Source organism: Anabas testudineus, chromosome 23 (genome assembly GCF_900324465.2).
Source record: "Anabas testudineus chromosome 23, fAnaTes1.2, whole genome shotgun sequence".
NCBI lineage: Eukaryota > Metazoa > Chordata > Actinopteri > Anabantiformes > Anabantidae > Anabas > Anabas testudineus.
This window is the reverse complement of record NC_046631.1, coordinates 9,664,161-9,687,817: the sequence shown is the minus strand read 5'-3', so window position 1 is coordinate 9,687,817 and position 23,657 is coordinate 9,664,161. Positions and strand designations below refer to the sequence as shown.

The 23,657-nt window shown below is 39.7% G+C and overlaps 1 long non-coding RNA gene across 3 annotated transcripts in view; it reads left to right on the top strand.

Annotated features, from left to right (window-relative positions):
• The window catches only part of LOC113164859, a 125,279-nt gene that overhangs the window by 11,280 nt on the left and 90,342 nt on the right, over positions 1–23,657 (top strand). For 2 of the 3 annotated variants that reach the window (XR_003299038.1, XR_003299039.1), the window contains exon 3: positions 22,536–22,660. The exons of the other annotated variant lie outside the window; for it this stretch is intronic. This is a non-coding gene — a long non-coding RNA (uncharacterized LOC113164859). The remainder of the gene's footprint in view (positions 1–22,535; positions 22,661–23,657) is intronic. 3 annotated transcript variants of the gene reach the window in all.

The window sequence follows — 23,657 nt, the reverse complement described above, 5'->3', positions numbered from 1 at the left end:
TCCCTTTCTCGCTGCTCTGTCACTTCTTCTAAGAAGCTTTTATCTTGATGTCTTCCTCTGCATTAACCCTGCTTTTTTTGCTTCTCCAAACTTTTTTCACAATTTCATCTTATGTTTTTTCTCTCCCTTGCCTGTGTGCAGTATCTCTCCCATACATACAGAAGTATCTTTCTTTATTCTTTTTTGTACGCGTTTCTTTTCTCAGTCCCTCTGTGTAGGAGGAGGAGACTCTTTTTCAGCTGAAGTCCTTATCAAGCGTGACTCACAATTCAACTATTTCTACAGTGGAGCTCATCCTCGAGAGTCTAGCACTTTTTCTCTGTCTTCTTACATATTTTATCTCGTTTCAGCATTTCTTCCAATTTTCTTGCCCCTGCTTTTTAGTCTACCTCATCTTACCTCTCTTATCTCACTATACTGCATCGTCTCACTCCCTCTGTGTTCTTTTTCACTCCACTGCCCCTTTATACTTTCCCCTCAAGTTCTGTGAACATAAACATTTTGGGTGTCTGTCATCCAAGATATCCAGGGCGACTGTCACCACAATCATTTCGATGCTAATTTCCCTGGCATCTGTGATAAATAAATTCAGTCTGACAAACACATAGTCATCAGCTTCAGAGGAGTGGACCTGCTTGCTTTTATCATTGCCTCCCTGACTCCCTCTCTCTTTTTTTCCTAGAGCAGGGCCATTAGGATCTAAAGCCAGCCGCGTTCAATAAACACACACAGACGTGTACATACAAACACAAGTGCACATACATATTTAGATTCTGCAGAACAAACATGCAAATAGTGTATGCAGATGTAACACTGCATATACTGTACAGACAACACAATTGCACAACCAAACAATAATGTGCACATATACAGTACATAGTAAAACAAATGAAAGTACACATTTATACAAAACAAACATTGCTGCAGATGTACAGGACAAATACATGGACAGTCACACACTTTGCTGCATATTTTACATGTCTTGTTAATTTATGTTCTTTAGTTAAAACACATGTTCATGAGTGTGAGGTCATGCATGGAAAGACTGATTTTACAAAACTCTATCTGTGCTCACCCAAATGTCCATGTGTGCATGTGCAGAATACATACAGTATGCCAACAGAGGAAGAGAGAGAGAGAGATGGTATTAAATGTAAAAGTAAGATACAGGAGGTGATGGACAGAGAGCAGTTACATCTTTCATGTGTCTGTGTTTGGTACAGAGTATAGGGATTCCAGGGGTTTCCTCCGCAATGCAGTATTGCAGTTGGGAGTAAGCCCTCATAGCCCTCAGAGACAAGCTCGTATAGATATTCAAATATGATATTATGTATTCCTCCTGCAGCCGCAATACCCTTCATATATCACAGAGGTATGTGTACATGAGTGAATGACATATTGTGATTACAGATTCTCAAGACACTCACACGAGTATTTACACAAATAGTTGCACGTATTGTTGTTTTATGTATTAATAGGTACTCTTCATTATCTGTTTATCAGTATATCAATCAGAATTTCTTTCCTTAATTTAGTAATGTCAGCAGTAACAACACATGCTTCCAAGCATGTACAATCAAACTAACAGCCACTTTATTTACAAACCCTGCAACATATGCTTGATCATGGTTGCTTATGCATCAGCCAGCTCCTTTCAGTGCTCGTTCACTTGTGAAATTTGAGGCAATGGCAAAGGAAAGTAAAACACAAAAGAAACGTCTTGTGATGAGTAATGCTATGAAGAGTGTTTATATAATCTACATTTATTTAATTTTTTTTTTTGTTTGATAGTAGTGGTAGTGGAGAGACAGACAGAAAACATGGGAGAAGGCAACTAAGGCGCTCTGTTTATATAATTTAACACCTTTTAAATTACTGCTTGTTTTTGTTTATGGACTATGGTATACTAAGATACTATTTTCATAATGGTTTTGTACTTGTACTAGTTATGTGAGTGTTACACTACTGGGTTTAATTCTGATTTGTGAAAGCTGTGGCATGATCTCTTTTTTTTTTTTTTTCTTATCCAATGTTGTTGACTTGAAATGAAGTGGAATTGACAGCTGAAGGAAGCATCCCACACATCACCACAAACAATATAAATTCTAGGAACATGGTACAACTAGAAGTGTGTGCCTGTACTTTACGTACACGTAAGTGCATGCAAACATGCACACACACACTCTCTCTTTCTTTGTGTCTTTAGGCTTCAGCACACACATGCACACTGTTTCTCTCACATTACTGTTTATCTACCTTTCCCTTTCCTCTGAGCTCAGTCCCTTGTCTGCCTTTTACACTATGCCTCTAAGACCTTTGTCTGCCTTGTCTCATTCTTTTTCCATCATTACTTTCCCTCTTTGTATTTCTTGCCATCACTTTTTTTAAGCTCTCTTGTTTCTCCGTCTCTCCGTTTCCGTTTTCTCTCTCCTCCCTGGAGGGTCTGTCTCTACCACTGGGATCAGGGGCTAGGCACTCAATATCTCCCACCTTGTCATGTAGCGGAGAGGCCACCGCCCTGGCTTTGTTGTGCTGACACATTGATCCTCTCTACCGTACCACATAGAATTGGGAGTGTGTGAATAGCAGATGTATGTATATGTGTGCCACCCTGTGTATGTTTGTGGTTTGATGAGTACATGTCAGTGTTGTTCGATGTGTGGTACTGTATGTGTGATTTCTTTGGTTCCCATCCGTGTAGGGATCAGTTTGAACTTTAGTCATAAGGACTTTGGATTTTTCAGACACTTTATAATTAGGTACTATTGCAATGCAATGCTGAATATGTTACCTACATTTGGTTGATTGAGTATATTTGATTGAAAGTGCCAGTCCATCTGTCTTTAAGACTAAATAAATAAATATGGTCTAATATGCAGTGTCACTTAGTTGCTCAGTAATATTGTGACTGCATACTAATATATTTTGTCAACATGTTTTTAAAAACATATCTTATTGTGTAGGGAAACTGTCACAGCCTCTGATGAAGTCAGAATCATTTAACAACCTTCCAACAGTATGGAGATATTTGTCTCCTACCAAACAGTGGGTGAATTTTAATTATTTTTGCGTGATAAGCAAGTTTGGCTGCATTCTGATTTATTCTAATTTGATAATGACTAATATCTGAAGGGATGTGCAGAGCATAGTGGAGCTGGGAGCGTGAGGGCTGGGTCTGAGTCTTTCTAGAGCTTTAAGTTGCATATTGTACCCTTAGGACATTAGTTTGCTTACATTTGTAAGCAGTTTTAACAAATGATAGGGCTGCTTGACAGTTGTACGCTGGATAGTTGGCTGAAAATAAAATCCAATGTGATCTCAATTCTAAATTAAAAAAATTGTGATTTATGTTTTACCCAGAATAGTTGGTGATAATTAAGATCATGTTTTGTCTTGGAAAAGAGTTAATGATGGAGTGGTGAGACTTCAACTTGGAGCTTAGTTAATTTGTAATGTCAGTGGAAGTGTTTCTGCAAAGTAGGGCTGCTTCTTGCACAGCATATATAAGAATGCCATCCTGGGTGCTGACAACAGTGGGACTTGTGTAGTCGCAGTGAATCATTGCTCACTGGGAAGCCTGTGTAAATTTTCTCTATAAATTCATACACTATTTATTCAATCATTTAATCAAGTGGAGCAGTGCAAGCAATACACTTCATCGGGTTCACTTGTCAGCAGAAGTGTACTTAAAGGGTAGTTAGACTGCACTGTGTGTACTTGTGTACTTTCAGGCTTTGAACTGTGTGTTTTTGCTGTGTGCAGCCCTAGACTGTTAATTTAGGATACTGGCTGTGCAAGAATGAGGGGAGCTCCACTGGGGAATGTCAGCTACTAACAAAAGTGGATACTGTGTCTGAGCTCATATAACAGGGCAACTACTCCCCCACCCCATCCAAGCCTATCCTCCACCCCTCAAACTACTCCTGCCCCTCAGAGAAATCGTGTCTGGTCAATTCCCAGCTCAGATCACACCTTAGGCATTGGCTGTCTGAACAGGATTCAGCAGGTTTCTCCCTATTATAAGACTTAAATGTCTGAATGAACAGAAACAACTATGAATGGGGTTCTGGACCATTCTGGAGAAAAAGGATTGTATTGGCCCCAATACAAGTTGTGTGTTTTTTCTGGTTTGGGGTCACTTACATATTCACATAGTCACTGACAATGTTAAAAATAATTATCTTAATTGAAAATTTTGAGTCTGTATCTCAGGAATGTTCTTTCTTATTTGACTGTTCTCACACTTACTGCAGATTCATCCCATAAAACTTTTTGTCCATTCTTCATTCGTAGTCATCTCTTCACTGCTATTTTGTTGCTGTGAGTTGCGTTAAGGAACTGTGAGGGGTCTGTTTCTCAAACTACACACTGCAGTGCATTCATACTTGTGTTTAGTTGAAAAGAAAACGTTAGCAAATATAACAGCATATTATGTTTGGTAATGCAAAGATGAATGTATGCTGACAGTGAGCCCCTTGTTAAGAGTTTTACTGTTTTAATACTGTGCAAGCATGTGCTTTATCAAGTCTCTCAGCATTTAACAACCCTAAATATGTTTTAATATTACAGTTTAACCTGCAGGAGGTCTGACAGCGTGTTTAACTGCAACAGAGGAAATAAATTCATGATGACTGAAAACACATTTGCAACGTCTTCTGACGTCTTTACTGCAGAAATGAACCAGTGAGGAAAATGACTAAGAACTACAGCTGTCACAGATGATGAGCCCTGAAACTGTCTAAGAAAATGCTGTCAGATAAAATTATTCTGAGCAAGGAATGAGGTTGAATGATGAATTAATTTGCCATTTTGGTCAGTAGCCATAAGCTGGAGGGTGGATGAAAAACTGCATTTGTTTTAAATATATATGGTGCACAGTGCACTACATACATACACAGTACTTACTGTATCAGTAAGCATATTAGTTTTCATACTTCCTTGTTAATGCATGATTGTTCTGTGAAAAACAATTTTATTAAATATTGTCATCAAATTGTTTATAATGATGTGAAAATACATTATTTTTAACCAATTAATATCAAAGACAGACTCACATGACACACACACATAATCATGCATAAGCCTTCCACAATTTTAGGGAAAACTCTGGTGGTTAGATGGCGATATAAAATGGGCACTTGCCTTTCTCCCACCTCCCAGATGTCCCTTTTCATAGAGTCTGAATGAAGCAAAAGATTTTGACAGAAAGCAAGAACATGGACGTGAGAAAGAGAAAGAAAACTGGTGGGCTGCAGAGGATATAATCATAGTCTTTGAATGCATCTGTGGGTGAGATGAGTCAGTAAATTGATTGCACAATGGGCACCAAGGCCACAGAGTCATTGCACACCTGCAAATTGTCCTCACAGGTTTGCAGTTTCCTGTACAGCACTTGAAAAAGGTACATTTTACCCCTCATTTCAAACATACTGTCTAATGGAAAAGAGAAAGAATATACTGATTCAGCTCAAGCTAAAGTTACTGAAGTATTGAAAATGCTGTAGCAAATTTAGAGAAATGATTCCATCATCTTTTACTTCAGTACCATGTACCAACACAGAGGAAGGCAGTCGTCTTAATCTAGCTCTTTTAAAGTTGATCGTTTTGTTGGTAATGCTGCAGCCTGACTGCATATGATATCCAATATTATTGCCCCTCTGAAAAAGAAGGCAGTGAATCGCAACAGAATAGCTCCATGGTACAATTAAAAAATTCTGCTCTAAGCAGATATCACAAAAGCTGGAAAGGAGGAGACATTCCACTAACTTGGACAAATCTTGCTTTGCCTGGAAATATATGAAAAACCACCCTGAACGCTAGAACTGCATATTATTCATCATTAATAGAGGAAAATAAGAACAACCCCAGGTTTATTTCCAGCACTGCAGCCAGGCTGACAAAGATTCATAGCTCTGCTAAGCCTAGTATTCCTTAACCCTCTGACTTGATGAATTTATCTACCAATAAAATCATAACATTTTGAGAAAAATCCTTGCTATAATTGGCACAGATGGATCCTCATTACAGTAGTTTTGAATTTGTTTATAAGACCTCATTCTTATTCAGACTGTTCCAAGATGAATACCTCCAGTCAGCATGTCCATATTAGATCAGAGCAGTCTGTGTTTAATAACAGGTAGATTTTTCCCTCTGCCACGTAGATGGGTTTCTAATTTCTTTTTGCAAGAGCGCTGCAGACACTCACCATTACACTGCATTCAACAGAGATGAGCGACTTGATGAAAGGGTACATCATAACACGCCAAAACAAAGTGCCCCATAGGCGTCTAAATAAGTCATTTTACATGATTTAGACAGTTTGTGCTGAAAAAGGCGCAATGTGTGCAGCGCTGTCAGTCACCTCCCTTGACTTATGTATCCAAAAAAAAAAAGAAGAACAAGGAAGAAGATTTTTAACTTTTATATCCAATGCAGTATGACTTCACAGAAGTCCGCCCACTACCAAACACCTGGCCTGTCCTTACCCAAGGACATTTCAAATCAGTTCTTCCTCTCCCCTGCCCCTCTGCCTTTTCCCTTTTCTTTCCTTAATTTCAGAAATTAATTACACATCACTTTGGATTACTTCTCTTAGCAAGAAAAGTATTGAAGATGGTCTGACTTTCACCCTGCTTTAGTGAGGACTTTTTTGTTGTCGTCGTCATGTTTTCTTGCTGTGATTGGCTTTAAAATTGAACTTTTGTGGCACGGCCTCAAGGTTGAAGTTGATGTGTGTGCTTTGTTTGGATTTTTGCTCTCTGATTTACTTGCCATTAGCTGTCCATTTTGTTTCTTATGGTTCCTCTCTCTCTCTCTCTCACTGTGACTGTAGTATTAGGTGTGTCCTTTGATGCTTTTAGCTTTGCTCTACTCTAGCCAGCTGAGTATGCATCTGTCCTCTACACTTTTAAGCACAACTTTCTGTGACTGTGTGTGTGTGTGTGTGTGTGTGTGTGTGCGTGTGTGTGCGTGCGCGTGTGTTTGTGTGTGTGTCCTCTAGCTGTGCACTCCATGTAGTAAGTAGAGTGATGCAGGATGCTGATCAGCAGGGATGTGACTGCAGGCTTTCAGTGCCATACATTGTCATTGTCAACATGCCTGAGTGGGTGTGTACACAAACACATCCACTACAGTGATACACACATACACACAAGTGTGATGTGTAGTTCATGATGCTGAGTTGTCCTCCTACTCCTGCAGCCAGAACTTTGATCATTTCACGTCTCTCATTTCCCCACTACACCTTCCCTCTTTAACAGTACCCGGTACGTTATGTGAGTAATAGAGTGGACCAAAATCTTACCTGACATACTGGGACTCACTCTAGAGAGCCATCATTCCATTTCTGTGCTCCATCATTGGTCATATAAGTGAGGACAAAGTCTCAAAGACATTTATTCATTTCAAACATCTGTGCAGCTCTTTGCCCTTGAGTCATAGAAGGGTACCGACCAACAACATTCCTCTTGTTTGAAAAATCTGTAAATCCCTCTGTGTTAATTATTGAAGTGATTCTTTAATGCAGTATGTATGGGAATGACAAGGCTTTAACTAAACATCAGTTGCTAACTGAAAGTGAGTAAGATTAAACGAGATATCCAGATTTTAAAACGTAACTTAACACAAAATCCACTTATAACTTGTAAGCTGATTTTAGTGTGGTTTGGTTATTTGCCAATTAAGCTGGATTGTTTTTTGCCAGTACCCTATGTGCTTAATAATGTCTTTACACTTGGCTACCCCTTAGAAGGCAAAACATTGTGGAAACACTGTTGATAAACTAACAGTTATAATTAAAGCTGAGGGGACAAGAGAAGAAGATGCAACCTCTTTAAAGTCGTCACTCTTCTGGCTTCTGCATCTGTTACATCAGGAAGCCAGTCTGCTCATCATGGAAGCCTTAACCATGAATCATATAAGCAGCTTTCAAGGCACTATATACACAATAGCTGCACAAAAGCTGCTTATACCAACAATTCCTCACCTGGAGGACTCTAATTGCCTGTCTGGACCTCAAGGATCCAGTGATATCTGCCACAGTGAGCTCTCCAACTGACTCTCAGACTGTGCAGTTTGAGAACAAAGCTGAAACATCATAATTGACTCTTGGATCTTCCGGCAGGGTTTTAGCAGACCACACTACTGCCCTGCTGTCAGTATTCAGCACACGCTGCCTTACAAGCTATCTATTCATCATACCGTATTATGCTAATAGAATGGTTAATGGCTTGCATACCATAAATAAAGTAATTGTTTACATAGGAGAGTCCCTTAATCTTCTTAGTTTTTTTACTTAATGAAGTGATTGTCCTTCTCATATACCTTTGTTGATTGATCACTCATTTATTCACCTACTTCTAAATAAGCCATCAGTCTTTTTGAGTGTGTGGAACTCTTAAATCCAATGCAGTTGTAATTATGAATAGCGTTTTTCTATATAGACACTGTTATTGTTGTCATAATCCAATTTGCCAGCCTTTCTGAAGATTTATGTGTACATAATGTATAAAATAAAGAAACCTCTGTCTTAGTAGTAGAAGAATGCCAACTTTTTGCGTGGAAATCAATTTACTTGGAAATATAATTCCACCTTGTATTTGCTCCAGTGCAATAACTTGAACAGATTTGATTTGACATGATTTATAGATTCATTCATATTCCATCAGAAGATACTTTTAGAGGTCACCTCATCTAAATGTACTGTGCAGAAAGTTGCATCCTGTTTTCTATTCCTTTCCAACTTTTCCTCATCTTTGCTTCTTCTGACTTTCTTCGCCCCCTCTCACTTTCTCCCTACAGAATAAGCAAGAGAGGTGAAACAAAGAGCAATACAAACTGACTTGCACCTGTGCTCTGGCACAAAGAAACCCTTTAAAGACTGGTAGAGGAGTTCTTTGTGAAACTTCAGTGTTCACAAGATCAATATTGCCTCTCAAGTACAGGAGATAAGAGGAGTAATATACAACAGTAGAGTGTCAACACCACTTATGATCTAATTATTACCTTTTGTTATTATCAATAAACATCATCACGTTTAATAATTTACGATGCTGACCTATGACTGAAACTGATGACTGGAGCCAAACAACAACATCTCAAAAAATACTGATAACAAGCAGTGCACGACCACTATTGACTTGTGGTTTTATGGCTGTTGGCAAGTCAGAATTTATATCAGGAATTGAGTCATCTGGTGTGGATTACCGGCTCATTCAAAGTAAGCCCATTTCACAATATAAATATAATAATATATAATGTATAAAATATTTTTGTGTGTATTTTGCAGAAAATCAAAATACTCAAGTTAAGTAGAAATTCAATTTAAAGAAGAGTTCAAAATGTAAGTTAATGTTCTTATTTACTTTCCACCACTGCATCTATGTTTTTCTTGTGCTGGTGTAAATGTGCAGAATTAAATCAGCACAGAAGATTTTCTTCTAGTGACTTTGTCATGCATACACAAGCACTAACCTGCCTCCCCATTCTTTTATGTCCTTTTTCTTCAACACATCATTGTGCTTTAATTTAGTTTACACACTCTTGTGTCAACCTTAATTCTTTTTAACCTTAGTATGTCCCTTTCTGCTGCATGAAAGCCTACAGTGTCGTTAAGCCCTCAAGGATGGCAGACAGTCAAAACCTTGCCTGTCATTATATTACACAGCTAATGCAATAACAGTTAGGTGGAGGAAGTTTGCCTGCAAGCCCACTGCAGGCGACAGGGGTCCTGTCTATCTGTGTGTAAATTTGTGCTTGCATATGCATTTGTAGTGTGTATGTTTGCGCACCTGCACATTTATAGGAGCAGAAGAAGGAGGAGTGTTTGTCTGTGTGTATCTGTACATGTGTGTGAAAGTTTAATGAAGCACTCTTAACTCAGCACATTTCCCCAGGGATGGACAACTCAGGGGCAAGGCTATCAGTGTTTGTATGAGTACAGTACCAAAAAAATTGCCTTAGCAGACATCACTTTACTCGCCAATCTTATTCTCATAATCCCACTTTCAGCCTGATACTGTTTGTGATTGTGATGACTGGTTTCTTCAGTGCTGACCATGCAGGCACATGCACAAACCTCATGACTTACCAGAGTTTTATCTGCAGGCTCAGCCACATACATCTGGATGCTCTGTTGATATTTTACAAGGCCAGATCAATGCCAATCCTATATGACTTCACAATTTCCCTTTTATTGTTCCAGATCAAAGGGATAGAACCCATATATTTAATCAAATATTGATGAAGAGCACTCTGCAATGTCTGTTATCTTTAACCTTCACTTTCATTTGCATGCTGTACATATGACAGTGCCTTGAGAGTGCACTTACCCATATAATGACCTCTAATGTTAAGTGAGACTGCACTCAAGTGTGTGTATTAAGGTGCTCCAGTGGTCTTTTAGGAGGCTATGGTCAGCTGCACTTTGCACTGCTAAACTGGATTTTTACGTGTACATAATATTAGCGATGAAACAATTGTTTTGTTAGTTTTGTTAGAGAGAAAAATTACAATTGTCATAATTCAGGTAAAAATGTATCTGTTAGATATTTACGATATTGTGAACTTGCTATTTTGTGACATTTATAGGCAAAATGAAAAATTAATTGCAAAACTAAAATTTTATTTGTCATGATACCCCCTGATAATGGTTGTGCGATTAATGAGTTGATGACTTACTTTAATAAAAATATTAATACTCACTGTTTAACTTTCAATACATGGTTCAAGGGACTAAAGAGATTGCATAAATCTGTTCAATTGCAGTTTCACTGAACATGTTTGAGGGGGCATCTCCATTGTCAGACCTTAATACGCAAGTGTTTGTGAGTCTGAGAGCTAATAATAACCATAAAGCAGTAACCCACTCAGCTGACACCAGGTTTACAAGATTTTGTCACTAGCCTTGTAGTTCATTGATTTTTGTTGGCAGTTTTCATTTATATTTGTATCATCAAATTGTCAAACAGTCTCACTTCCACCTTGACTTAGAGGACATCTTTACCAGAGATGTCATGCAAATTACATTAAAATATGGGCAAACGTGGTTAACAGAGTGATCAGACAAGACAGACTGGCAAGAATGCAACTGGATTAAATACCAATAGGTGGACTTTACATTACAACGTGCCCTTGATTATATCATATTGGGAGGATGCCTGGTAGTAGAGTCATGTTTTCGGGCCAACATACAGTACTGTAATGTATTCTGGACTTGGAAAAGCCCTCCCTCCAACTTGGATAAAAGTAAAAGTTTGCTATTTAGTTCTGATAAGGCAAGAAAGGGGTGTAGTCAGTAGAGCAAGTGCATCCATCAACTCATTATTTAGAAATCCTGATCAAACACTGCTGAGCTCTGACCACCTGCACCCGGTTGTAAGCCAGCCGGCGTCAATTGTATGCCCGCCAGCATCTCTTAAAAAGAAATAATTTCATCACAAGTGCAATTCTGGTTTGTGCTTAATCTATAATTTAACAGCCGCTTTTATCCAAAGTGATTTACAAAGCAGAGAGTGTGCTCAAAAGCAGCCTTACAAATATGGCAAATGCAGCTTGGCAACAGAATTAATCCAATTTATTTTTACCAGCACAGCCCAATAGAGCCAGTGCTCGAAGTATCCTTAATAATCTGTTTATTTTCTGTCATCTTGGGAGGTGAGTTGGCAAAATCTTCATTAAAACTGAATCACACAAAGCAAGCTTTTGTACCATATGTTGGATATATCAGACGTGTCTAGAAGAATTTAGCTTACTTACTGACTCCATTAAGAAGCATAAAAGTTCTTCTGTGGTTTCATTTTTTAGCAGTTATTATTGGCTCACTGTGGTGTGTTTACTGAAACTAGCAGCTAGAAGGCAGGCAATGGATAGTTAACTTGGTAAACATAAATGGTATAGGACCTTTTTCAACAAATATAATCACACTCCATTGGGGGATAAATTATTAATCAAAGTCAAAGATGGGGAAAGAATACATTCTGGAATGAGTGAAAGAGCATGGAAGTCTCACCGACTCCCATGTGTTAATAAAAATAATGGTGAGACGGGATGTGGAGTAAAAAAAAAAAAAGGGAGAGGACTTAGAATAGGAAAAATGGCCCAAAATGAGGAAAACGTGGATGATAAATGGGAAGAAGGCAAGTTGTGGAGAGCAAGGAATATAGGGTAGGTGTTGTGTAACATTTATTCGTTCATGTGTGTGTGTATAGGAATGTGGGTGCTTGCACGTACAAACCAGGAAATGTCTGAGTGTGCTGTGTGTATATGTGTGTCCTAATCGATTCTCTCTGTACCTTCTTCAAGCCCTCCCGCCACCCCAGCCTTAGGGATATTTGTGTTTGCCTGCAGTGAGCTACTTAACAGAAGCTTTGGAAAAACACAAAATTTGCCGGAGACACACACAAGCGCCATACCTCACACAGAATATGAAATCAGTAGCATTTCTCACATCTATCACTCTCCCTTTCTGTCTCCGTTTTCAAGGCGTGTTCTTTTAGCAGCCAAAGCACAGTGAGTACCAACGGACATAAGAGAAGCCTTAGTGCCAACTTAGCAGTAATGTTGCCCTGAGGCACCTTTGTATCCCTGCATTGTCAACTTTGAGAGAATGAGTTAAAATCATTCTCTCATCAAGTCTCTGTGACAGTTTTGAGTATCAGAAAGTGACCTATGATTCGGGGCTCCCAGAAGAGCCCAAAAGACAAACTAGGGTTTTCTGTAAGGTTGGCTTTTCCTTGTTAAATATTCCAGCTTCTAAAAATAAAGGGATCAAATACTGTTAGCGGGCCTTTATCAGTATTAGAGAACATGTACTGTGGCAACATGTTTAAGTAGCATATTGTTCAGAACAATAAACTTCACAGTAATTAATAGTATTAATACAAGTAGTGTAAATATGTGTATATGTGTAATATAGCCTGTTGTGGAAAATGACACTTTCTCAAAACACTTATGCACTGCACTTGTAATTTTTGTTTTTTTCCAGCATACAATCAACTGATAATAGCCACTTGACTGCTCTAATACAAGACTGAAATTAGGAAGTAAGTTTGTTCCCTGCTTTGTCGTTGTTAAGCCCTAACTCTGTGTGAATATGGAGATGTCAGACTCTCCATCAGCCCAAAGCTGTTGCTCTCTGAGTTAAGCACTGCTGTGGGATGTTTCTGTGGTTTTGAGGTGAAACCGTGTCACTGTACTGCCCCAAGGCGTTTGAGGGGCTCGTCAAAGTTAAGCCTGTTATCTGCCTGTCACCACTGAACACAGAACAGGCACCAAGGCTTACACACACACAGAAGCAGCAAAACAAAACAAAAGTTATATAACCACAAACCATGACATGGCACTTGTCCCACAGAAATCCCCCCTCTGGAGCGAGAGGAAGAAGCCGAGATGGAAGCGTTAAGAAAATAAGAAATGAAAGCAGAGACTATGGGAAATTGGGTTTGAGTGAGTGAGACGAGACATTAAAATGAAAATGGCGTATGTTTGTGTGCATCTGTCTGGGTAGAGAGGCTGTGAGAAAGAGTTAAAGGACAGGTGGTGTGAGGTAGGACAGGGCTGGAGACACTGACTATCTGCCGCAGGCTCTAAAGCTTATACAGTACATTGCACAACTCTATATATATCTTGCATCCATTGTGCACATATAGTCACATACATTACGTCTTTTATTATAGCAGCAGCCATGCAACACTAACCTCTTTACTGACGTTCCTCCTTAAACCTTAAAAAACATTTTCAGAGCACTAAACTGTTCTCACTTCCTTAAGCATACTTTACCCTAATTTTAATCCAGACTTGACTCTGTCTTGTCAACACTTGAAGACGAGGGACCTGGAATTGTAGCAGCATCTCCCCCCAGCATCACAGTTTTAAGGCTGCTGCTTCTGGCGCCACTGTTGCTGGTAGCGAGGGTATTGGAGATGTGCAGGCTATCCCCACCTCTCTGCCTTTCTTTGTGCCTCTGTGCTGTGCCCAGCGGATGTTTATCCAGGCCCTGAGCTCATAGCTCTCAGTGGACTGGGCCTTCAACCAATCATACTCAGCTTGAATACCAACACGTAAACAGACAGCAGCTGCCAAACTGCTTGTGCTAAACCACGCATGGGAGAGAATGGAGAATGTGTGGGTGTGCTTGTCTGTTTTGTGGTAGTCTAGAGTTATGCATGTTGCTTCAAAAAACAGTAAAACAGAATAGTTATGTGTGTGTGTGTGTTTCAGTATCACCCCATCAACTTTTTGTCACTTTTCTCCATCATCTGTTGTCCTCATTATGATTCCTGTGCGCCTCTTATCGCAGTTGTGCTCTTTAGCCAAGAAATGATAGCTGCTGTAGCTTAATTTAAATTGCCTATAACTGCCTCAGAGATATTTTGGCTGCTGATTCAACTCCTGTTGTGGCATTTCATTATAAGTACATGGCAGCTTTACAGCCAAATCAAAAAGGTTTGTTGACAGCACTAACTACTCACTGTGCAAGTTCTGCAGAAAGTGAATATGGACTAAAAAAAGTTGGCCTATGTGGTATATTGTCTTGATGCTTTGTTTGGTCCTCAAAGAGTGCAGGAGTTCAGACATTTTGATTGACAGGCTCCTCTGTCGTGCAGTTTCCGGCTTTGTTTGATGTTTTCGACACGTTACATCTGTGTTATCTGACGCGTCTTCCCTGACATTGTTCGGGGTCTGTGATGCAAGGTTGCTGTTTTTCTAATCTGTGTTCAGTACACAGGGAGATTGGTATTTGCATGTGAATTGCTTTTCTGTTGCCTCTGATGTGGGGCACGATAGCATGCTGGATGAGCACCCGATGGGAGAGAAGCAATTCTCGTTTTCTCTCCTTTCCTGTCTTTCTCCTTTGAGACAAAAAACAATAGGTGGAACAGGGGTTCTGCTGCTGCATTGCTGCGGTAGAAATTCAGTAAATGCAGTAAAATGGGTAAAAGGGACGTGAGATTGAAGTGTGCCAATTGTGTTTGAGTTAGATGCTCAACTGGGACAGGTGGGATAGACCTCCTGAAAGTCCCATAGCCCCTGGTAACCTGGCATCCTCTTTTCTTCCCACGCTTTCTTCAGTGCATTATATAGTCTCAACTTCCCTAGTCATACTTTCTTCTTTATTTTCCTTTTCTCTCTCTACTTGATCTTTCCATCTCCCTTGCTCTTCACCCTATTTCAGAGCCAGCTGTGCTAATGACGCTGAGAAAGCATGCTGTCAGCACATCCTCCAAGCTGGCAAGGCACGGTTACATAAGCTGGTTAACAGAGCAGGCCCACTGCCATGTCAACCCCTCAACATTATTAGGAATAAAAAATGAGAGAAGATGACGAAAAGGAGAGAGACAAAAGTGAACATATTCTCACTCATTTTCTGAGTCTTCTCTCTGTAATCCTATCTAGATTTTCAACCCCTCCACATACTTGGCAACAGTCTGCAAAATTCCAGCAATTGTTTCATTTCCCTTCCCCTTTGAGATAACACACACACAAACAAACACTTAAATATAAAGACACACACACCCCTGAGTGGGCTTTAGCCAGCCAGGGGTCTTTTGTGCCTCACTCATGGTGATCAGGAGGGTCACTCCATTCATAGTATCAAGCCCTAATTATCACCAGGTAATTTAGCACAATTAAGGGATTAACAACTTTTTCTGGAATACAAAAGAAAGACCTCCCACCACTTCTAGCCTAAGGCATGCAAAGAGAAAAGCGTACACTCGCTCACACACACCAGGCCTTTCCCTTTTCGTTTTCATCATCTCCCAATGCTATAGTGGCTCAGCTTTAATGTATCTTTTAAGACCTTTCTTTTCTCTTTGGCAGCTCTGCTTAAAACCATAGATTCTCTTTAACAATCTAAATCCCCCCAGTTGTATTCATCTAATCTCTAACACAACTCCAGAAAGCAAGGTCATATGAAACGGTACGAAAAGAAATGCGCAGCTACACAGATAAAGACTATGAGGATAGAGGGTTACAGGGCTCTAACTGCTTCTGTTGCATAGCAAAACAAAAAGTCCTCTCTAACATTATCAGCTTACTAACACACAGAAATAAGCTGCCAGTATGCAAAAATCACCTAAAACAAATGAAGCCAGCAAAGTTGAACAGAATAGTAATCCATCTTGCATGTGTAATGCCATACAGGTTTCTTTATGACTATATAACATGAACCTAATGTGCTAATGAAGTTTACTATATTATTTATATATTATTATTTATTATTATTATTTATTTACTATATGTTTGACAGAGTTGTCTGTATGAATTTATACCATGACTTTAGAAAGTATTTAGACACTTTTTTGTGTGTAGATTTAATTTTAAATGAATCAAATGTTGTTTTTCTGTGTTTGCATGGGTTTCTTGTACCCTGCACACCAGTTTCCTCCCACAATCCAAAGCTGTGTGGTGTGGTAAATTGCTGACTCAAAACTGCCTGTAGGTGAGAGTTTGAAAGGATGTCTATCTCTGTATGTCTCTATATGTCAGCCCTGAGATACACTGTGGACCTGTCCAGGGTCTCTCTTCCTGACAGATCCACTGAACCTCTGTCAGATTGGATGAGAAGTATCCACCATCATATTTGAAGCATTTTCATTTTTTCTTGGTGGTATACTTTGGGTCATTGTCATGTTGCTATTGCAGTCTCAGGTTATAGGCACTCTGTAGAAGGTTGACTTTGAGGACTTCTTCTTTCCGCTGATAACCACCCCCATAGCATGATGCTGCCACTACTTTGCTTCACTGTAGGGTTTATGTCAAGATTATTGACCATCACCTGGTTTCTGAGACATACATAACTGCTTAAAGTAATGCTCAGATGGTTTTTAGCTCTACTCACTTTGTCAGGAGAGACAATTCTAGGAATTAGTAGTGCTTCCATTTTCTTCTGAATCCTGTATTTGTATAGCTTTAAAGGTAAACCACAAGCTACGCCTGTAGTTCAGTTGGTGTAATGGGAACTTAAACAATATGAAGTTAAAACCTGTTTTGAATGCATAGCCTTTACCAACACCCTGAAGCTTTTATGTAAACGTTGCTTTGTTAATCACATACTGCACTGATTGGAATGGGTGTCAGTGAAACAAGACACAAATTTGCATTTGCTTGTATTGTAGTTGCAGGTATTTGTGTGTGTGTGTGTGTGTGTGTGTGTGTGTGCGCGCGCGCATGGATAGCTATTTAGGTTTGATATTTGTGTTTGTGAGCTTTTTTGATTGATTTGATTTTAGAGTAACAGGATGGAGAGGTAAGAGATCATAAGAGAGAAGGAGGCATAAAGAGAGCGTGGCTGCACATGCACCAGCCTCTATGTACTTTTTGTCTGCAATATTATGTAATAGAACTGGCACAGAGGGGTATAAGTAGAAACCCAAAATGAAGGAGGGAAAAGCTGAAGAGAGGGAAGAAAACTGTACGAGCCAGACCTAAATACTCAGAGATGTATTGCATTAATGGAATATGCTCCACTACAATATAGTGTGCAGCCATTTAGGGATCTTCCTTTGTCATTAGGCAAATTAAATCTTCTTAATGTTCCCCCTGTTTAGTAATGGAAGCTCCTCTGTCATCCCCCTCCTTCCTTCCTTTCATTTCCCTTCTCTCCCTCTGTCTTGCTCCCTCTCATGTTTCCTTTTGGCATCCCTGTGGTGCTCAGCACTCCGCAGTCAGCTTTTGCTGTCTAGCATACGCCACTAAAGCTCTAAGTACATCTTCCCAAGACTCTGTACTTAGCTGTTGTGCTGTCATTGCATTGCTGTAAAGCTCCTACTTCTCAAGTACAGCAGACATTTTCAGTACACCTTGCCTTCAACACAAATAGTTTGGGAGTAAAAAGTAAATTTCATCAGTTGCACTGATTAAAATCACTAAATTTAAATGAGTATGCATCTCATTTAAAGTTTAGACCCACATAGAAAGAGCTGAGGAGGCCCATTATTTAAAGCGGGTGTTTCAGTTTTCAGTACCATAGACAGTTACCTGGTCAGTCACCATGCTGCATGTTTCAGGACCAAGGACAGCACCAGTGTGACTGCTTATGGCTGCAAGGTAATTTTCATTTTAAAAGTTGCTACTCAAGTCTATTAAAACCCCCTCTGGACACCTTATGTCTAATGAATGCTATGCTCATTAAGAAAACAGCAGACATAGTTTTAAATGCATATTGTGCTGACAAGCACAAGTCTTCTTTTAAATACTGAAAGCAAAAATAGTGTGACGTTGTATTGCAAAGACGTCTGTACAAGAGTGATTGATAATATCCCATCATTAGCTGTCAACACTTGTAATCTTAACCATGATAGTCTGCCTCTTGAACCAATTAGTTTTTGGCCTTAAGGACTGTGTATACCCATGTGTTGCCACTTGTTGAAATTAATTAAACCTCTACGCAGGTTGAAGTTGTTATGATGAAGTTGTAATTTCTCCCACACAAACAGGTGCAACAATATTAAGAAGAGATGGTTCTATATAATATATTTTTAAGACCGAAGTCTCTAAATTTGACATGCTTCTGTGAAGGAGTTTAAATGAGCAAAATAAATAAAGTCATGCAGATGGGTCTGTCACTGCTGTGTAGTCATGGTAGATCTGAAAACACTGATAAATCGTTTTTATTTCAATAATTTAGGTTGTTTTAGAAGGCACACCATATTTTCTAGATTCAGTACAGGGTTAGGGTTACATTTAGGACTTGCTGGTCTAATAGTAGTCTTCAATCTGCTCACCAGGAAGGCTAGTATGATTTGAGTATGACTTCAATGAAAATTGAATTTGTTGAGTTGAAATCGAGTCTTTAAATTTGATGTTAGACTACAGTGAAAACATGGCATTCTCCAATGCTTTTCTGCATATAATTAATTTTGTCTTTATCAGTGGTCCTTGTTATTGGTCTCTTGTGGACTTTCATGGCTTAGGCCAGTAATGTGACTCCAATTCAATTATACAGAGTTGTGGAGAACATATTATGACAGTAACACATTTATTTACATCTCATATAGTACTGTATTTATTGTAGATCACTAGCTTTTGAAAACTGTTTTGTCATTTTTAAGGTTGCTTTGCTCAAGTCCATGTCACATATACACTTATCTTTGCTGACAGACTTTTTGAACTCACTGTACACAGCAGGTACACATAACCCATGGGCATCCATTACACAGGATTGCAGCAGAGGGAGAGGGAGAGGGAGAGGGAGGGGGAGGCAAAGCTATGAGAGGCTGCATAAAACTGGGAAAGCAAGGGAGCAAAACCACAGAATAATGTAGAGAAATGAACTAAAGAGTTAGAAAAAGGAGAGAGGCAGGAAAACTAGAGGAGGTGTCTGTAAAAGACCTTTTGAACTCCCAGCTGAAGAGGTACAGTACAGTTACATCTCGTAACCTGAGAGGGGCAGCAGATATGCAGCTTTCCTAGTGCTACTTTCCATGCCCCTATTTACACAGACCAGCAAAGACTAATCATCCTTTTCTTTTTCTCTCTGTGAAGCACGCTCACACAAACACAGACACGTATATTTCTCTTCCCCTCAGTTTCTCAACATAGCTTTGGCAATAGACAAGAAAAAATGAAAAAGGCTAAGGCAATGTAATGAGACTCTGCTTTACAATTGTTGTACATATACTGTATCTCTCCTCTCAAGTCAGACACAAGCCAAGCAGACAAGCACCACTCCTGACAGGCAGCCTCCTCGACCAACTCCACGTTCAGTCATCTTCATCTTTAATAGGCAGCGTTGAACTAGCAGGTGATCTGCACTGACACTGTGAAGGCACAGCTTGTAGCAAAGGCTAATTGGTGTGGAATGACTTCAGAGAGAGTATATCCACTCAGTGGTTGAGTGTTTGGAGGATTTGGCAAGGCCAGAGTCCACGGTAGGACATACAGTGGAAGCATACATGTGATGTGGATGATAGAGCTTATTTTCTTGTTCTCAGATCTTTTTAATCATTATCAAGGGTGTCCTGATGGTTTAGTGCACATACTGGGCCATGTGCATGTTACATTGAACGCTGGACATGGCTTAAGGCCTTTTTTGAATGTGATCTTTGTTCACGAAGACAGTGTTACATAACAACTAAAGTGATGATTCTATAATCTTAAAATCGCCCTTCTGAACTTATCGTTGTCTGGGTTTTTGGTTTGGTAAAGTAATATGTTTAAAGAAGGAGGTTGATGAGAATTGAGGTAGATTGAATGAAAATAATTTATTCACAAGCAGATGACCTGCAGCACAGGATGATATATGCATACTATAGTATACTGTCTTGCAAAACACGCTAGACACAACTATAAACTATACATATATGTAAATGTGCAATTAAAATCTAAGTATGGTGTAGGATGCTTGACATTTGGCTGAAATGTCTTTGGTGCTGACACAGCTACTGCCACGGAGGAGTGATGCCCCAGAGGCAGGACTCAGTGTTCACTCTGACTCATCAGCACGTGTACTCACACACAGATACTCATAGCTATGGATGTCTGAGGCTCCTCTGTGTTGGCATGAGGGGGTCTTCCCCCTCTCCCAACCCTTTGGAACTTAGTAAAGATCATCCAGCGGAGTATGCATCCATCACTGCAGGGCATGCTCTTAGAGGAACTTCATGTGTGAGTCATAGGCTACAAGGGAGTGAGCCAAACTGTACATAGATACAGGGCTATCCATATATATAGTACTAGACTGTGCTACCGGCTGAAATCAGCTAATGTTTTTATGCTTTACCATATATAAATAAGAAGGGGAACGTAAAGAGTACAGTATAGAGAAAAAAGGTGAAGGAGCAAAGTGCAGGCATGTTGAAAGTCATGCATGACCTACATGAGAGAACTTAGTTAAGTGGCTGCCTATGTGTATCTATGAAGTTTAATAAGGGACCATTTAGCTTGAAAGATGATTACAAATCAAATTACTGCCAAAGTAACTCCCATTTCTTTGTTAGCTTGTTGACAGTACATCTTCTATCAGCTGGGTGTGTACGACTGAGAAAATTAAATTGCTAGTTAATTGATTTTTTAAAAGCACTTTAAAAACACTTTAGTTTGATTTGGACAAACAAAATGAGGATTTTAAAAGTCGGGTACAAGTGTCTGAACAAGGTATAGGCTTGACTTAATCAAGAGTTCAATTTTCCTCTGGCTCTCAATTTTCCTTTACCTTAAGAGCAATTAATCTACCCTGGAGCAAGCTACTGCCAAACAAATGAGCAAATTGTGAGCTTATTTGCTTTCTTGCTCACTTAATTAGAATTAGGTTTCCTCCTGCCAAATAGCCCCCAGAAGTCCCTGATCACCTCCTATACCAGGCCACACTGGTTGTCCTCCAATTGAGCCTTGTAACCTCTGTGGGTCCAGTCAGAATGAGATGTCCCTCTGAGAAACAGAGCTTCTGTCTGCCTGAGCTCTTTAGTCCGGTGTTAACTCTGCCCCAGCTATCCATTGCCAAGCTTGTCATCATAACAAGCTTACAGTGTAAATGCGCAAGATTATGCTAGATATTGGCAGTATGCTGCTGTGGCCTTATTTGTTAGCTTTGCGCTATCTGATATGCAGGATGATGACCACCAGCAGTTTGAGCTGGAATGGTTGGACAGCGATATATCAATATTTGGTCAGTGTTGTTCGGTGTGTAACGCTGGAGTTATATTGATATAATCCTGTAAACAGCAGATTGTAGTGACAGTAGATGCTGGTATTTATGCTTGTGTTTGGATAACAGCCCATCTTGGATTCAGTGTCTCAGCTCAGTGAGCAACACAACCTGCACACACCACAACTTTTTTTAAGGTGCCTATAAGTAGTTTTGTATTTCCTGTTGCTATCCGAGACCCCAATAGAGTCTCCCTCTACCCTGGAGAAAACACAATTTAGGACTGTAAATCCTTGCTAAAAGGCTATACAGACCTTAGTCAATCTAAGTAAAAGGCACAATTATGTTATTTGTCTCATTTTTTAGTTCTTGGTATTGTATTTCTGTACTGCATATGAGTTTTTTTTTTTCCTCAACAAAGCATAGAGAAGGCATAGTTGTACCTTTTGCATCTCTGTAGTTGCAACAAGTGAAAGATTTTTCCTTATTTTCTAACAATTTTTTGTATAATTATAACTGATTTTGATTACTAGTTCAACTAGTTTTTGTATTTATGTATTTATATATTTTTACCACAAGAAATCTGAAATTGAAGTACAACTGACATACTTGAACATCCTATTCTCATTTTTGTTCATTAGCTGTGTTGTTAGAGATCATTTTATGGTGTAGAGTGGAGTTTGGTAAAACCATCATTTTATTCCTTGGTTCAGAAGAGAAACAGATTTCACTGCAAAGTTTTAAGTAGCACAGTCCTCCCATTTTAATTCATTCTTCTCTCAGCAAAGCCTGTAGCCTGTAGCTGCTCCTCAAGATGCTGGTGTGTGTAATAGGGCTGCTTTGGAGGAGCTCTCCCCCAGCTGCCGTGCTAATTGAGGCACAGAAACGAGCCCCATCCAGATGGAGGGAAGATGCTGCAAATTGATTCCTTGCATTCGTCTTCATTAAGGTCTTGGCTCTGGGGCTCTGTGAAGAGAAAGTGTAAGAGGGAAAGAGAAGAAGAACGAGAGGAAGAGAGAGGGAAAGCAGGGCAGAGGAGACCCCCTCAGGCCCCAAGGACTCAGCTCTGATGAGGTAAATTCTGGTTCTCCAAAACAGAGTGTGTGTGTGTGCTCCCTTTTCTTTGTGTATGTAAGCGCTGATCAGTCAGGGGAAAGGGGAAGGAAAAAACATCTTGAGCTCCAATCATTCTCTATCAAAAACACCTCAGCATGTACTGAAATATGTGGAGACTTTCCTTTTCTTACCCTTATGTGACCCTTAGTCCCTGATCGGACCCCACCTTTTCTTAGCCTCCAGTGGTGCTCAGCCAGTCACTTTCAATTACGTGTTAGCAGCTTTCACTAAATAGGGCCCAGAAGGTGCAATGCACCACAGTAGCTCACTAGGGGAAGCAGACGTTTCGTACCATCATTATATCTGACAAAGTGGATGTGCACACAAACCCATGACACAAATGACACCTCATGTTTACCTACATTGACCACATCTACTTTTAAGAAGCCCTCCCATATTTTTCACACTCACAGCCCCAACATTTGCAATTACCAGACAACATAGAAAGAATGATCTGTCACTTCCACCGATTACATTCCCCGTTCTTAATGGGCCCCATGTTTATGTAACGATCCCCTCAAATTTTCACTCTGGGAGCACTAACACTCTGTCTTCCTGCCACATGTTGGGAACTCCACACATCTTTTCACCCAAGAAAATAAATGTACAAGAACCTCCCGCTCAAACAAATGAATAATTAACATATCAGTATTTTTATAAAAATTTGAACGCAATAGACGTTCTTCTGTTCTGTTTTCCACCATATTGGGGAAAAAAGAGGATTTGTCAAGGGTGATAAGCTTTTAGAGCGTTCTGCACGGCGGTAACATGAAAGGGGATTTTGGATGGGATGGGCTGGCTGTAGCTGAAGGTAGGTGAGGTTGGCAGGTGGGGGGTGGCCGGGTTGCTTTTTGATGTTTCATCTATTATTCGTGCCACGTTACCTGGATTATGTTCCGACTGACTTGGGGGGGTTACTTAGGCCTGTCACCAAGCTGTCTGGAAGGGCTTTTTC